This window comes from Prionailurus bengalensis, chromosome D3, assembly GCF_016509475.1.
Source record: "Prionailurus bengalensis isolate Pbe53 chromosome D3, Fcat_Pben_1.1_paternal_pri, whole genome shotgun sequence".
Taxonomy (NCBI): domain Eukaryota; kingdom Metazoa; phylum Chordata; class Mammalia; order Carnivora; family Felidae; genus Prionailurus; species Prionailurus bengalensis.
The window spans coordinates 1432514-1448426 of record NC_057356.1 but is presented as its reverse complement, the minus strand read 5'-3'; the positions used below and the strand labels follow the sequence as shown (position 1 = coordinate 1448426).

Genomic DNA, 15913 nt, shown 5'->3' with positions numbered 1-15913 from the left:
CCCCTGGGACACCCCTGCGCGCTTCCTGGAGGCCCATTCTCCATCCGGGAAGCGTGGGAGGAGTCAGGACGCAGTGCTGGGGCAGTGCTGGGGCAGGGGTGCGTGCTGCGAGCTGCCTCCACTCCCCCCCCCCCCCCCCCCCCCGCCGCCTATCTGGACCAGCACGGCCTCACTGTGTGACTGGGGCATCCTGGCTGCATCCTGGCTGTTCCAGGCTGTCTTTCAGAGAAAACCCGTTGTTGAAGGAAGGAAACACAGGCCTTGTTCAATGTCAGATGACGGCCAGGGTACGGGACTCGCCCCCACGGGGACGGGTGGAAATCTCAGTGGGTGCTTTGGACAACTGAGCTGGGAGGCACAAGGGGTGCAGATGAGGAAAGAAGAAGCAGGTGGCCGAGTGACCAGGGGAGGGGTTAAATGATTCCAGGTGGCAGGAACATTGGCACAGTCGTCGTGTATTCAACACCTACTGTATACCGTCAGTGCCGTCTCAGTTCTGCATCGGCTTTTCTGTACCAAGTGGGATATCTTAATTGCGTTATAAATGACAGAAGACCCAGCCTGAAGTGTCTGAAGCAAAGGCAGACTCATTCTTTGGCACGTGTGGTTGGCAAGGCCTGTGGGTACGTGAGCTTTGGCCGCAGCTCCGCTCCACGTCCACTTGATGGGAAGCCTCTCCGTTCTGAGCGGCTCACGGTCTCTCCCTTCCCAGGCCTCCTCCCTCGGCGCCGCGTCCCTGAGCCAGCATTCCGTCCGAGTGTTGTTGCACCTTCCTTCCTGGACTTGCCTGGGTCATGCACTCATCCCCGAACAGGCACGGCGGCCTGAGGGAGACAGCGCGCTGTTAACTCAGGCCACGTAACGGGTTGCTTCCCAGCCACGGATGGAGTCAACTTCGACTTACGTGGGCTGCAGGTAAGGGAAGGGGCGGTCACCTGGAGGGAAACTGAGGGCCTTTACCAGCAGAACGGGGCAGCTGGGCAGCGGGACAGCAGACGTCCCCTGAAGTGCGTTCAGATGTGCCACCCCAAGAGGTGCCACTGGCACGTGCGGATTATTTCGGGCTGAAGGCGCGATAGGAAGTTATGAAGAAGCAGATACAAAAGAAAACTCCCTGCTCTGCACCTCTTTGCCTAAAGTGAGGACATCGACTCAGAGAGGTGTCTTTTGTCTCCTTTCTGCTGGGAGGAACAGGAGCTAATCTCCAGGGACACACGTGGACCCTCGCCAGCCCAGGGACCGCGCCTCGGGATCTACAGAACACGGCTCACGGACTTGTCTTCATCTTCCCTAGCTCCCCCGTATGTTTCCCTTCCCACGATATGGTGCCCTGGAAACTCAGAAGTCCTTGTCCTTCTCCCAAAGCTTGTTCTTTTAGTTACGTGTTGGGTGAGCCCAGCGACTAGCCGCCCTTGGAGTTGCTCATCACTGGACGCTCTGGTGGACGTGCGAGGAAACTTCTGCTTGTGCTTTCTCGTTTCTCTGTGGCCAGTCTGGTTCCCGAGGCCCAGCCGGTGGAGCTGGGAGGTGTAGGGGAGAAAAGATTTTTTATTCTTCCCGCCCCCCATCACTACTATTTATCACACCATTTTATAATTAGGAAAATTAAAGTTCTGGCGGTACAAGTGGTCTCCCCAAGGTCACACAGATGGTGATGTGGGATTGCTGAGATTCTGTCCCCAGTTGTGTGGACCCTTTTTGTTGTCCGTCAGCTTCCTGGGCCATTCTGCTGGACCTTAACTAAATTGTCTGTTATTTGTGGCCAAGGGATTATATTTCATCTTTCTGGATATCCCCGTAGGTTCCAGAACAGAGTCTTAAATAGAGTAGTGTTCAGTGATAGAATTGAAAATTTCACCCAAAAGGATCACTGGCTCAATGATTTGAAGTTTAATATTAGGTTTTAAACCCATTTTCTAGCTGAATGCCTTCCTTTGCCATTTTGTAATAATGTCCCTTCTATTTTCAAGGGTTGCTGAGGCAGTGGATTTCAAAGACCCTGTGATGCCTGTAAGTGGTTACCGTCTTTCCCTGGAGGCATCACCACCCACTCTCCCAGGACTTGTTAGGCTGTTACCTCACCACCAGCCACGCCATGTGCAGATGGGTGGACTTTCCCTTCTCTGATTTGGTTTTGCATTTAGGACAGTTGTTTTTCCTTGTGATCACAAGGAGAGCTTTTGGTGGCGGGGGGGGGGGGGGGGGGAGGGGGAGGGGTGCGGTGCGCCGTGGGCCGAACGGGGAAGCGCTCCTTCCTTTTCTCCGTCTGTAGCAGAAAAGCCCCTCCAGTGGCAGCGAGGGCTGATCTCTGGGTGTTAACGTTGAGTAAAGAGCATCTGAGGCCATGCTGAAGACTTCATATGGTGGCCCTGCAACGAGGAATGTGTGAATGAATAGAAAAGACGTGGTTTGGGGGCGGGAGAATATGTTTTCTTGGGGGAATGGGGGTAAATTGGCCAATTCTCAGTGACCTCGTCTGACGGTCCGAGGCGAGTGAAGCAATGCCCTCTACCTGAGAAGCACTTTTGGGAACGTAGACTAGGCTGTTAAGGTTGGCCCTGTTGCATCAAAACTTCAGTTGCCTTGTACGGCAGATTTCTCTTTCAACGGGTGAAAATGCCCAAGTAATTGATAACGTAGGTGTGAGCTGTGTGCGCGCTTTTTAAAAAGTTTCTTTTAGCTGACTTAGTAACCTTCTCCCAAAAGTTGTGTTTGTTTCATATCTGCAGTCACTGCAGCTACAGTTCAGGGTGTTCCTGAAACGCCTGTTGACTCTGAGGTTGTGATCTTACCGAGACAGTTACCGAGGAGAAGGCAAGTATGCATGATAAAGAGAAGAGAAGTTAAAGAAGAAGTTTTGCAAGGAGCTTCAATGCAGTTCCATCCACACGTTCATTCTGTTCCATCCCCCCCATTCCATTCACTTCACCCATTCCATTCCATCCACTCCGTTCCATGCACTCCGTTCCATCCCTCTGATGATTGTTAATGGCTTGCCACATCCAGACACCAAATCTATGCAAGTGCCCCTTTTGTCTCTATAGTAGTCACCCTTCCGTCCCCATCTCTGAGAAGACCACAGCCACTGATCGAGTCATAGATGGTTGACTGCACTCAGGACAATGAGGACTGTCACTCTCACTGCCATCTCCCGTTCCAGCCTCCCTGGGTCCATACTTGAGGACCTTTCCTCCCCACGACACTCATTGGAGCATAATTCCCTGGAGATTCATCCAAATTTTTGCATACGTCAGCAATTCATCCCTTTCATCATTGCACAGTGTTCCACGGCCCGGGTGTAGTTTGTTCGGCCATTCACCCGTTGAAGGACAGCAGGGCTGTCTCGGGTTTGGGGGCTGTTACGAACAGAGCTGCTGGAAACATTCACGTGCAGTTTCCTGTAGGAACATTTCTTCTCTCTGGGAGAAACGCCCAAGAGCGCAGTCGTGGGATAGTGTGGTTGCAGGTGTAGTTTTATATGAAACTGCCAAACTGGTTTCCACGGCAGCTGTACCATGACACGTTCCCGCCAGCAACGTGTGACTGACCTGATTCCCCACCTTCTAAGTATTCGCTGTTCTCACTCGCAACTGTCTATTTTAGCCGTTCCGATAGATGTGTCGTTTTCGTTTGCATTTTCCTGATGGGTAGTGATGTGGAGCATCTTTTCTTGGGTTTATTTGCCATTCATACGTCCTCTTTGGTGACACGTCTGTTCCTGTGGTTTGTGCACTCTCTAATAGGATTGTTTGTATTTTCACTGGTTAACTCTGAGAGTTGTTAACGTATTCTGGACATTATTTTGTTGTCAGATGTACGGTTTGCCAGTGTTTCCTTCCAGCCTGTAGCTTGTCTCTCCGTCCTCTTCACATGGGCTCATGCAGAGCTGAGGTTTTCCGTTTGGGTGAGGTTCCCTCCTAGACAGCCCACTTCTAACCTGTTGACTTGACCTCCAAACTTTCCCGATCCCCACCCACCTTTCTCCATCTCCATGGGTCCCTTCCAAAGCTGTGTGCTGTGGGCTACTCCTCCCGTAGTCCCGGTGGCCCTCCCTTCTCCACCCTGGAGGTGTTGGTAGAACCTCCCAGAGAAGGCCTCCTACAGACCCTCCCTGCAGGCAGACGCAGCCCATCTCACGCTCTCCGCCAGGCACCAGACGAGGCGGCTGATGGCTTCCGAAACAGACATGTCAGAATTTGCCATCTGTAGTCAGTTGCCAGTGGACTTTAGAACCTAGGTGTCATGTTTTTGCCTCGTTTAAAGTTTCTTTTTTATTATCCTGAGTTGTATTTTGAGAGATGGCAGGAAGTTGTCATAGTAACATTAGAGGAACGTATTCTGTTCTCGTTTGGGCCAGTTATATGCGTTCTTCTACGTTAGTCTTGTTTTTCTTTTCTTTTATTGGCTGTGATCGGCATAGTGAATTTAGGCATTTGCAAACCATTGCTTGCTGGAGTTTCTTTGTTAGCTTCTTAATTCTCATCGTCTGGGAGCAGGAAACTTCATAACAGGAATAGTGAGGCTTTCCCGTAGGCTAAGATCTAGATCAGCCACCGGGACCAGCGTCCTCTGCAGACCACGCAAGCGGCCTGCACGCACCCCGGCCAGTAGCTGCCGGCTGTCACAGTTCAGACAGGATGTTAGCAGAGGAGAACGTGGAGTAAGGTGGAGTCTCCCGTTTCTGGTGCAGGAGATCTGGAGGCGAGACAGCAGTTATTAGAGAGATTTTTTTTTTTTTAACCAACGGAAAATTTCTTCTGTCTTTCCTCACAGCGTGGGAGATTCCAGACTTCAGCATCAGAAATGTATTTGAACCCACCAGTCTCAGTAGTGTATTTGTCACAAATGGGGCTAAACCAACCAGCACGGCCAAGTTACATCTGGGTAATGAGCCAAGAGTCTGCTCTTCCCACTGAAAGTGGGATTTAACTTGGCATTTCATCAGAAAGAGGAGAAGATGCATGTGTTTTCACATCTTCTCATTTCCGACCGTCTGAGCATCAGTCAGCACCCCAAGTTATCAAGTCAGAATGCAGTGGAACTGTTCTGTGAGGTGTGGAGCCACATTTCTGATTCGGGTATGTCACCACCAGGCCGTGCTTCTGTCACTGTCCCTGGAGCACCACGGGAGGCGGGGTCCGTAGGGAGGACCGCGACTGGCTCTGCAGATCCGAAATGCCCCCGGGCGACACACCCGCCAAGCAGGCTCGGGGAGGTCTCGGCTGGCTCGTGCAGGAGTCTGCTGTGCTGCCCTCCCGCGTTTCAGGACGTCTTCGGTGTCGCCAAGAACACACGTCCTGCGGAGAGATGATTTTCCTGGTGGGCAAGTGTGACTTGAGGCCAAGTGCTGTCTCCTCCTGGCAGGTTCCTTGGAGCCCTGAGCAGACGGATCTCCCGTGGACCCGCCGGAACACGGAGCTGAGAGCCTGCTCCGTGTCAGTGAGGCCACTGTGGCTTTCAGGGCATTTGACATCGAGCACGTGTTTTCGGGGACCCAGAAGAAGAGCCTTCAGGGTTCTTTGAGGAAGGACTTGCAAGAGAAGAATGTGAGTGTGAAGGGGGAGGATAAACACAGACCACCCAGTGCAGTCCCTGGTCTAGTGGCAGAAACGGGGGTGCAGTTCGCTGAGAAGTGGCTGTCGCACAAGCAGCACGGAGAGCCCTGAGCGCCACCTCCTGCAGACACACGGACACTGGGTCCCCTCCTCCCCTGAGCGCCACCTCCTGCAGACACACGGGGACCTGGGTCCCCTCCACCCCTGAGCGTCACCTGCAGACACACAGGCACCTGGGTTCCCTCCTCCCCTGAGCACCACCTCCTGCAGACACACAGGGATACCTGGGTCCCCGCCTCCCCTGAGCACCACCTCCTGCAGACACACGGGGACCTGGGTCCCCTGCTCCCTTTATCGGGCTGTCCGGCAGCTGCTTGCAGATGTGCGTTTCTCCTGAAAATCAGCTAAGCCTGCAGGATTCTCAGCTTTAAAACAGAAACAAAAACCCCTCAATGGATCTGCCGGCACTGGGCCTGCATTTCCACGGCCGGAGCTGCCGGCAGGCACCGCTCCATTTGCACACCGCCCTGCCCGCTTCATTGTCTGTCACCTTCCCGGCCTGTTGGCCCCTGAATTGAACCCTGCTTCCCGGCAGGAATTACCCTCCATTTCCAGTCTGTCCCGCTCGCTATCCCTGCCTGTGGCCGCACGCTTCCGTGGAGCCCTGCTCACGGCTGGCCTCGTCCGAAGTGTCTCGGCTGCACCTGCTCCTCACCAGGGCACCCACTCTGTTCCGGTTCTTTTCCACACTCAACGCAGACGCATCCTGCCAAGGCCACCGGTGCCCGGGAGTCACTGTATCCGTCTCCCCGTGCGCACCTGGGCCGCCCCGCAGACCTGACACCGTGACCGGCCACCCCTCCCTCTGTGCACCCCCTTCACACATGGCTTTGCAACGTGCGCCCCGCCTTCCCATCCAGCTCTCCCTCCTCGGCCTGGGTGTCCCACACAGATTCTCCTCTGGTCCCCGGCCTTCGAGACGGCCCACACATTGAGGGACCCGAAATCCACGTGTGTGCGGCATTCCTGTCTTCTAGCTGCACGTGCGTACGTCCCGGCATTCCCTTGACGTGCGCAGCAGGCCGCTCGTGTGCAGCAAAGTCAGCGAGCCAGGAGCAAGCTCTGTTCCCTCATTCCGGAACTCCCTAGGCTTTTCCGACTTAGTAAACGGAACCCCGGTCCATCGACTTACTCATCCCTTATATTCTGTCTCCTTCACTCCCCTCGTATCTGACCCGTCACTAACCTGTTCATTTCTTGCCCAGAATCCCCTGGATTGCCTGGAATCCATCTGCTTTTCCCATCTCCACAGCCTCCGCCCCAAGGGAACACGGCATCGTGTCTTGCCTGGTGCCTGCACAGCCCCCTGACTGGTCTAGTGGCTTCCACAGGTGTTCCCTCGCCCCCTCTGCACTCCTGGGGCAGACTGAATGAGCTTTTAAGGAAACACATCTCGTCCTTTGCCCCTTCTGCTGGGGACCTGCCCTGCTCCCCTCACACCTGAGTAAGTAAGGCCCAAGGCCCAGCCTGCCCATCTCAGCCTCGCCTGTACCTCCTTCCTTGTCCATTCCTGCTCCAGCCCCTGGGCCTTTGCACATGCTGTTACCTCTGCCTGGAACACCCTCCCTGCTCCCCTTCCTGGCCACTCCCAGAGGTCCCCCATCTCAGCTCTGCTGTCATTCCCCAAGGGACCTTCCCTGTCCTTTCTGGACCAGGTGGGCATGACTGTGTGGTCTCCTTTTCCTTGGTGACACTTACACACCTCATGGGGTCCTTCACTTCCTATTTGTCTTTTCCACTAGACTGTCAGCTCATGTGTTTTTGTTTGTCACGAGATGCACAGCAGTGACCGTAGGAATTCATTAAATACATATAGGATGAATGAATGAGATACAAATAATAACCTCGTAGCTGGAAATCAGAGGCTAGAAAGGGTGAATGCGAGAGCGAGGCTGTGGGGGCCGCAGGACAGGTCTCTGAGACCCCAGGGTCCGCCGCCCCCGTCCTCACACACACCCATCCCTTCCCTGTTCTCTCCGGAGGAGGATTCCGGCCTCCGTCTGCATCCGCCTGCGGGGTCTCTGTTCTCATTGCTGTTCATGCCTCAAGAAGCAAACATGGCATGTTCCTGAGTCATGATACGACACACACACGTCTGTTAGTCACCCAGGAGGCTCAGTTCATCAAGAGATTTGGAGGCAGGTACACTGCAAAGTCAGCCACTTAAATTGTGGGACTATTACTCTCTTTTGAGAAAAAACCGTACACAAAATTAATGATTCACAGTAAAAGCCTGGGAGTGTATGCTCCTTTGTTGAGACACAAACTGCTCAGTTGTTAAGGGTGTAGGTGATTCTCTGAGACGGTACTGACGACACGGGTAAAGGTTTTATTCTCACGGTTCATTGCTGTTAGCGTCACTGGAGAAGGCTGGGTCGCTGCGTGGAGAGTCACCATGTCACGGTCACCGTGGATTGTGTCGTGTCACTGAAGCGCCCTCCGCCTCGGTCTCGTGCGGCCGGTGTGGCCCGGTTGCTGGCCTGCTCGGGTCAGGCACGTGGAGCCGCATGTGCTCACAAGTACCCTGCGTCTCCCGGCGGCAACATCAGGTGCTTTGACTTGGTTCTTCTGTGATTTTTTTCCAGTTGTTGAAGCACGTGTGGACGACTCGCCAGGCCCTTGTCGGCGCATCGGCAGACTGGAAACCCTGCTCGCCCTTTCCATGTGGACCAGTGTCCTCACGCCGGGGCCTGGCCAGGGGCTCGCTCCCCATGTCTGAGGGCGCCGAGTCCCCGCTGCAGCCGCTGGCTCAGGGCCCAGTTGGGGTCCGACAGAGGGGGCGGCAGAGCAGGGCTGCAGGGCAGGAGTGCTTCCTGGTGGCGATGGTGAGGCGGCTTCCTGAGGACGCTGGTGATGGGGCGGCGTCTCCCCTCCACTCTCCTCTCGTGCCTTCATCGGTAAGGATGTTTGAACACGAGTGCCCCTGACTGACCCTGGCTGCTTGATGCAGAAGAGGAAACAGCTCGGGTGACCTGGAAGGGCAGTGGGGGCAGGGCTGACCGAATGCCATCAGAACGTCCCCTCCCAGCTCTGGTGGCAGCTTCACTGCAGCCAGATAGAGGGCGCACAGCCGGCTGGGTCCCTGGTGACAGGAGTCCCCTCCAGGGGGCTGGTGCCCTTGGTGAAAATCAGGGCGCAGTGAGCCAGGAGGTGGGTCTGGAGATGCGGGTGCAAGTTCTTCTGAGCTCTGGGCCAGGCGGGTGGGCAGGGCGTGGGCACAGGGCGGGGGGGCCGGGGGCGCAGGTGAGCGAGGCCCAGGTGACGTACTTGTGAACCCCTTCAGCGGGGCGCTAGTAGGTCAACGTGAGGCAGAGGGATGGACAGAAATGTGAGTCAGCGGGTGAGGGGCATGGAGGTCACCGGTTAGGACCCTCCTGGGCAGCTCCGCGGGGCAGAAGCCAGGCCCCTTAAAGCCTACTTTCCACTCTGAGTGGAAACTGATCGCCGTTAGCGGAAAATAAAATGGAAACGTTTGGCTTGTTATTCGTGACAGCCCTGGAGCCAGGCTCTAAATTAGATCAGCCTCTCGCAGTGTTTTAAACCTGTGCCGGCTCTCACAGAATAGAAAATATTATCTCCTTGGGAGGTGCCGCTGCGGGCCCCTCGGGGCCGTGTCTCTGGTTGAGGAGCTGGGTATCCACAAATGTTCCATCCGAGGACGTGTTAGGGAAGTCCGCTTTGCAGTTTGTGTTATTAAAACAATATTTTTCCCAGCGGAAGACCGTTTGAGAGAGACACAGAGAGAGAGAGAGACAGAGATTACTTATATCGATCATAAACTCTTTTGGTCAGATCTAGGCTATAAAGCAGTTCAATAAATTAGCAAGGAAGGTTTTTTTCTGGCTGTGGAAAATGTGTGTCTCCTGAGAAATGCTGTTGGAAACAAGCGGTTAGGATGGTTAGTGCTCACCCTGTACCGTTACAGAGGATGTGGCCGCAAAGCCCGCTGCCCCGGCCCTGCAGCCGATGACTCAGGAGTGGGAGTGGGGAGGACACAGCGTGTAGCCTCGGCATCCAAGTGAAGAGTGGGCTTCCGTTCTGGGCACTGATTTGACATGTGACCCCAGTGGATCCCGCCTTTCCAGCCCCCCTCGCAGCCCCCTCTCCTCCCACCTCCCAGACCACGGGGCCTCCAGCCTCCAGCCAGGACCCCCAGGTGGAGTCCCCACAGCGGCGAGGGGACGGCTCCTGTGAGAACATCCCGTGGGGCAGGGGCGGCGGGAGCTCTGCTGAACTTCACTCGTGCCCCTGGGCCCTGCTGCTCAGCCTCGGCAGAGAGGGGCTGTGAGGCCCTGCCTGAGCACCAGGCCAGCGTGACTCTGCGGGCCGCGCTCAGGCCTGGGTGCTCGGCGCAGGGGGAATGGGGAGTGGGCGTCCCCATCGCTGTCCTTGCGGCCAGACCCGCCCACGTGCTCTCCTGGGGCAGCCGCCTTTCTCCCGGGCGGTATCTGGACGGGGGTCCTGTGGGCCGACAGCCTGCTACGTGGTGTTAAGTTCTGTGAGGGCCTGACGTTTTACTTCTGGTTCCCTTCCCTCTTAGTCTCCCCTGGCAGCAGCGGCATTTGAGGGTACGAGGGTGAGAAGTATGTGATTTTGTGCTTGTTCAGAACCAACAGCCAGCCCGATGGGAACTCACTTTGCTCGCCACCGGACCCAAGGAGGGCAGTCCAGGGCTGGTGTGGCCGCCGAGGTGCCCTGAGCATCTGCCACGGCGTGTGGCCTGGGCATCCCATGCTCCTCTGTGCTACAATAGGGCTGCTCCACCTCTCCCATCACAGCTGCGTTCCTGGCAAGACAACAGCGAGGCCGAGTCCACCCCTTAAAGGAACCTGCCACCTAGGATTCCCGCTCCTCTGCCCCCATCGGGTTGGTGGGAACCATGCAGGTGCCTGAGAGATACGCCCCGCTGGGCACACGCACCTCCCAGGGGTTTCTGTCATCTGTCGTCTGGGCACGCGCACCTCCCAGGGGGTTCTGTCGCCTGGAGGGAAGGGGCATGCGCATTGCTCAGGCACCATCAGGGCCTGCGGGAGTTGAGAGTGGCTCTGCGGGGCCTCCCTGTGTCGGCCGAGAGGTGGCTTCTGAGCCGAGGCTTGCAGGGTGCAGCAAGGGGCCCCGCCTGGTGGAGACACAGTCAGCCTCCGCGCCTTAGCCTAGTTCTGGTGTCTCCGTCAGTAACCCGTCGAGAGGGAGATTTCGGGGAAGCGTCGCCAGACCCTCCAACCCTTGACACCACGGGTAAGGGCCACCAGGGGACTGGTTCCTGAACCCCAAGGAAACTCTGAGACACGGACAGACGGAGGGAGGTGCGGGTGCTGAGGGGCCGAGCGACCTGCACACGTTAACGTCTGTCCCAGAAGACTGTGTCTGCCGTGGTTGATCGCGGCCTGCGCGCCCGGACACAGCCTGGAGACCGACTGTCTTAGCCACTGGTGTTTTAACTGCCAGTACGGGTTCTGGGCGTTTGAGTTCTTTCCCTGCCTCTGGACTTGGTGACCAGGTATTTGAGCAGAACCCCAGATCTTTCCAGAGGAACGAGCAGACCGTAGGCTCGCCAGCACGGAGAGGGCAGGACGGCCACTGCAGATATGCTCCTCGTGGTTTGGGGCTGGGGGTGGCTTCATCGCCGTGGACACTCGTGCTGTGGTTACTTTTCTGATCTGGCAGAAGGACGCTCTGGCTGGGACAAGTGGCGTGGGCAGTTTTAGGCAACAGTTTCTGTTGGCAGACACGCTTATGGGTACCGGCGTGTCTGTGTCTGTTGACGTCCTGTTTGGGGAAGACAGCCTTCACCCGGCTCATGCCTTAACGCCTCACGTCGCCCTCACGTGGACGCGCTCCACCGTTAGCAGACGCTTCTCGCCTGTTTCATAATTTCCGCGTGTTTCCCGCAGGTGCCCATTGGCTGGAGCAGAGTGGAGAGTGACTGAAGACCAGCTCACGTGGACTGGGTCCTGTGAAGCTCGGACAGGCCGGCTAGTTTCACAAGAGAAGTGAGGGAGGTGAGGGACAAGAGGAGGAGGGCCCGGCCCCACCGGCCCACCTGATCCCTCCCCGGGCCCGGGCCTGTTTCAGACATTCACACTCGCGCTTTCTCGGTGGAGACCCCGGAAACCCGCATATGTCTGCCCCTCTAAACCAGGTCGCGGACAGCCGGAGGACTTGTAGCCGAGTGCTCACGGTCCGTGAGCTTCCCGCGGCTCCCTGCCCGCCCCGATCGCCACCCTCCCCGGGCCCGTCATCGCAACTCGGCTCAGGAGTCTCTGGCGGATGAGCAATCGGGTGGTGGTGTGTTGGCGCCCAGCTCGGGAGGGAACCGGGCGGTCGACGGAACACGCTGAGGCTCTGCAGGGCAAGTAGCTGAACTCTGTGAAGCTGAGAGCTTCGATTTGGGTTAGAATTCCCAGAAAAGAACACCTCAGACATACAGAGGTGTCGGGCCCTGAGGCGATTTCCTCCCTGAGTACCTCCCCTGGGGGGGTCACTGACCAGCTATGCAGGGTCCTTCGATGGGATCCTCAGGTGTGTGTGCACGTGTGCACGCACACACACACTCACGGGCACGGCAAGCACCACAGGTATCAATGGATTCATCGACTTGAAATGGAGGCCTTCGCGGGTCTCGCCCCCCCGCCGGCCTCCATGGTCAGGGGCACCCATCTCAGAGCCTGTCGCGGGACGGGGCCACAAGACGGTGACCTGTCAGCTCAGTCCGGCCTGCAATGCTCCATGTGGGCCGCACAGGGTTGGAGAGGACACCAGACGAGACGTCAGCGCTCCACGTTGAGTCTTTCTTGAACAAGCCAGCAACCCGGACTCTGTCCTTACTGACAGCACTTGGCTGGAGCCAAGCAGCTCGAGTGCCCGGCACGGCGCAGGAGGGACCCCCGCACTGGCCCCGAGGGGGGCTCTCTGCACGTGCGGCGGGGCTGGCTTCTCGCAGGCCCAACACCTCCATCTGTCTTCGTGTCAGCTTCCCCGGAATGAACTTCCTCAGGGCTGGAGAACTGCATCTTTCATTCTGCTCGGGTGAGAACCAGCTGGGGGCCTAAACACAGAGCCTGCGGGTGGCGGGGCCCTCTTGACCTTCAGTTACTAATTAAGCCAGTGCCAGAGGCTGACCCAGGGCACGGGGACACGGCACCGCAGGAGCGCCCCTCTCGCAGAGGCTTCTTCCCGCGGTGTCCGCCCTGGTCTTGCTCCGACCTGCTGACAACCTGAGGCGGGGGGATGAGTGCCAAGGGAGCACCTGATGCTGGGCTGGCAGGTGTGTGGGGGGTGCAAACACCCCTGTCCCCTGGGAATCTGTGACAGTATCGGGGACAGTTCCGAAGAGTAAGATTAACATATACATTAGCCTCCTACATCAAGCATCCTATCTTCCGTCGCATGACCATGTCCCTTTCATCCTAACAGCTCATGAGGAAGACACTCACGGCCTGTTTCCATAGGGAGACCCTGGAGGCTCCGCGAGGATCAGGCGCTTCCTTGAGGACACACAGCAGGTCTGGGGTGACCCTGGGAACAGAGCCAGGCATCCCGTGGCCCCAGAGCCCAAGATTTGCCTGCTGGCTGTCTCCTCAGCCTCGTTCTCCCGCCTCTGAACACACACATTCAGCCAGGTGCCGGGCTCCTGCCGCGTGCCTCAGAGACCACAGAGAGTGGGGGATCCTCTTCTCGGACAGACCCTCTGTCACTGCCCCAGGGGGCGGCCCCTGCCGGACGGAGGGGGACGTGGGAAGAAACGGCGGAGGAGCCTCCAGCGTGGAGTTCGGGGAAAGGTCCTCCGTGCCTCCCCCGTGTTCCTGCCGATGGGTGCTGGGGCCAGTTCTGCTATTCTGTCAAGGCCGCAGAGAATAGCCTCACACCTGACCTACTGTGCACACGTGAGAGCCTCCCTGTAGGAGAAAGTCCTAGAACATCCTTCGGCACTTGGTGAGTCCTGGAGAAATACTCATTACGTAGGTGAGTTTATCTAAGTCCGGCTGTGATCAGCAGGGTCACACGTGCGGTCACTCATAGATGCGCCTGGTGGATTCTCCTTGCCCTTCCCCATCCGCCTACTCATTCGTCACACCGTCACATCACCGTGACATCACCATTACCACGACCTCTACCGCTCCATCACCACCATGACCATCATCACCACTGTCGCCGCCGCCATAAGCGCCATCATCACGATAACCACTGCGGCCATCGCCACCACCCTCACCACCATCCCCATCGTCACCACCATCACCATCATCGTCATCATTCTCACAGTGAACACCGATTGGACACTTCTGTTTACACGGAGCTGGGCTACATCCTTTGCACACATTCACGTACCTCAACTTCCCCCCACTCACTTGTTGAGTGAGCTCGGTTACTCAGCAATTCTCAGGAGGGATCTCACTCATCTTGGATGCTATACATCCAATGGTCATTCTCGTGCATTATCCTCCCAGTAGCACGCATTGAATGCTTACTGTTTACCAGGAAGGATAAGCTACTCACGTAGTTCTCACAGGAGGGCCGTTGTCATTCCCGTTTCATACGTGAGGCAGCTGAGCCCCCAGGGAGGTAAACTCACCTTCCCAACACCACCCAGCCATGGAGAGCAAAGCCTGCATTTGGACCAGGGAGTCTGGCCCCACGGTAGGGGTCATTAGGACCACCCCGCTCCCGGACACACAGGCCACTACCCTGTGACCTGGCCCCTTCTCCGTACAGAGACCGTCTCCCAAGTATCTGGAGACCCAGCAAGCGGGAGAGCCGTGGGGCAAACGCATGGGCGTCGGATCCCAGATGGAAGAATGTCGCACCGAGATGTGGTTGAGCTGGGAAAACGTGTCCGGGAAGCAGACACTCTGACCCGGCACAAGGCTGGCGGTTCCTCGGACGACTGTGTGAGGCTTCTGCTGCAGACGTCTTAGCATCTTGCCGGGAGCCTCTGCTGCTCACTTCCCTTCACTGCAGGGGAGCAGACAGAGAGGCTCGGGTGCTCAGGTGCCGAACGGACAGAGCCCCGAGGACGCGCCATGTCCCCTGTAGCCAGAGTAGGTGGTTTCCAGAAATAGACTTGGATTCCTACGGTTTCACCTCCAAATTCTTGTGTGTGTGCATGTGTGCGTGTGCGTGTGCGTGTGCGTGGAGGACGCTGTGTTTCCGTGTGTGCCCTCCAAAACAAACTCCCAGGACAACTGGGCTGGGCAGTGCTGTGTCTCTCCCTCCCTGTTTGAGATTCATAAACACATTAGCTCATAAAATCTCTGAGCAACCCAGTGTCCTCTAGAAGAGGAGAAGAGAGAGGTTCCCCGTGGTCAGGCCAGAGCTCCCCAGGGTGCTATTGAACTTGGGGCTCTTTATACAGAATGACTAAGAGCTCTGGGAAACGCTGATCCAGAGCAAGTTTTTAAATCTTCGTTATTAGTATGAGAGTTTCTTCCAATTCCCCATCCCCGAGCAGACCCTGACATGGCATTGAAAAATACCAGGCAGGTTTGTCTTTGTCGTAATACGATCTCAAGTGGCAGAAAGAAACACAACTCAAAGCAGCTCTCGCAAATACTAGAATTCACTGCCTCGTATAACAAAAACGTCCAGGGTGACGGCTTCAGACGTGGCTCGATCAGGGGCTCCTGTGACAGTACCGCGGTTTTGTCTTCCCTTTCTGCCTCACAAATCTGATTCCCTTTTCGTGCCGTGGGTCTCCATGTGGGATCCGAGTCTCACGAATACCTGCATCTTCTAGAAAGCTCAGTGCTCTTCTTTCTCAGTCATTTAGGTGGAAAATCAAGAGTGTCGTGCTCCGCCCAGGGCTCCGTGTCAGCCGCCGGGTGAGTCTCCGGCAGGGGAATCTGATGATGCGGTTAGCCGGGCTTGGGTCACAGAGCCATCCCAGCTGAGGGGAGGAGCCAGCCCCCACCGCCCAGAACGACGGAGGCGATGGCGCTCCAGGGAAAATGCAGCCCCGTTACTAGAAGGGCGTGGGTTGCGTGCGGATCCAGCAACGCCAGCGAATGCCCGTCATCCTTCCCGTCCTGGATCACCCGTGTGGCCCTGCCTGCCTCCCCGCGCCTCCTCGGGCTGGACCCTGTCTTCCGTGTCTGCAGGCCACACCCGGCCCGTTCCCCCCGCTGTCCTCCCAGTGTGTGTGTGACACCTGCTCTGTGACGCCAGCTCCTGGCACACACGCCCGCGGCTCCCAGGAGTCCCGTTGGCACTTACTGGGCAGGAGCATGACTGAACGGAACTGGACACGAGTCAAGGCAGTTTTCTGCTCAGTGAGCAGTGGTGGAGGGAGTGAACGAGGTCGC

At 56.9% G+C, this 15913-nt stretch overlaps 1 long non-coding RNA gene across 2 annotated transcripts; it reads left to right on the top strand.

Moving 5' to 3' along the window:
• The first annotated feature begins 208 nt into the window (after positions 1 to 208).
• On the top strand, positions 209 to 7837 carry LOC122470108. 2 transcript variants are annotated; one of them, XR_006293830.1, is made up of 5 exons: positions 209 to 915; positions 1195 to 1301; positions 1971 to 2010; positions 4774 to 5546; positions 6868 to 7837. It is a non-coding gene; the product is annotated as an uncharacterized LOC122470108 (long non-coding RNA). The 2 variants fall into 2 exon arrangements; XR_006293831.1 differs by lacking the exon at positions 1195 to 1301.
• The last annotated feature ends 8076 nt before the right edge of the window (positions 7838 to 15913 follow it).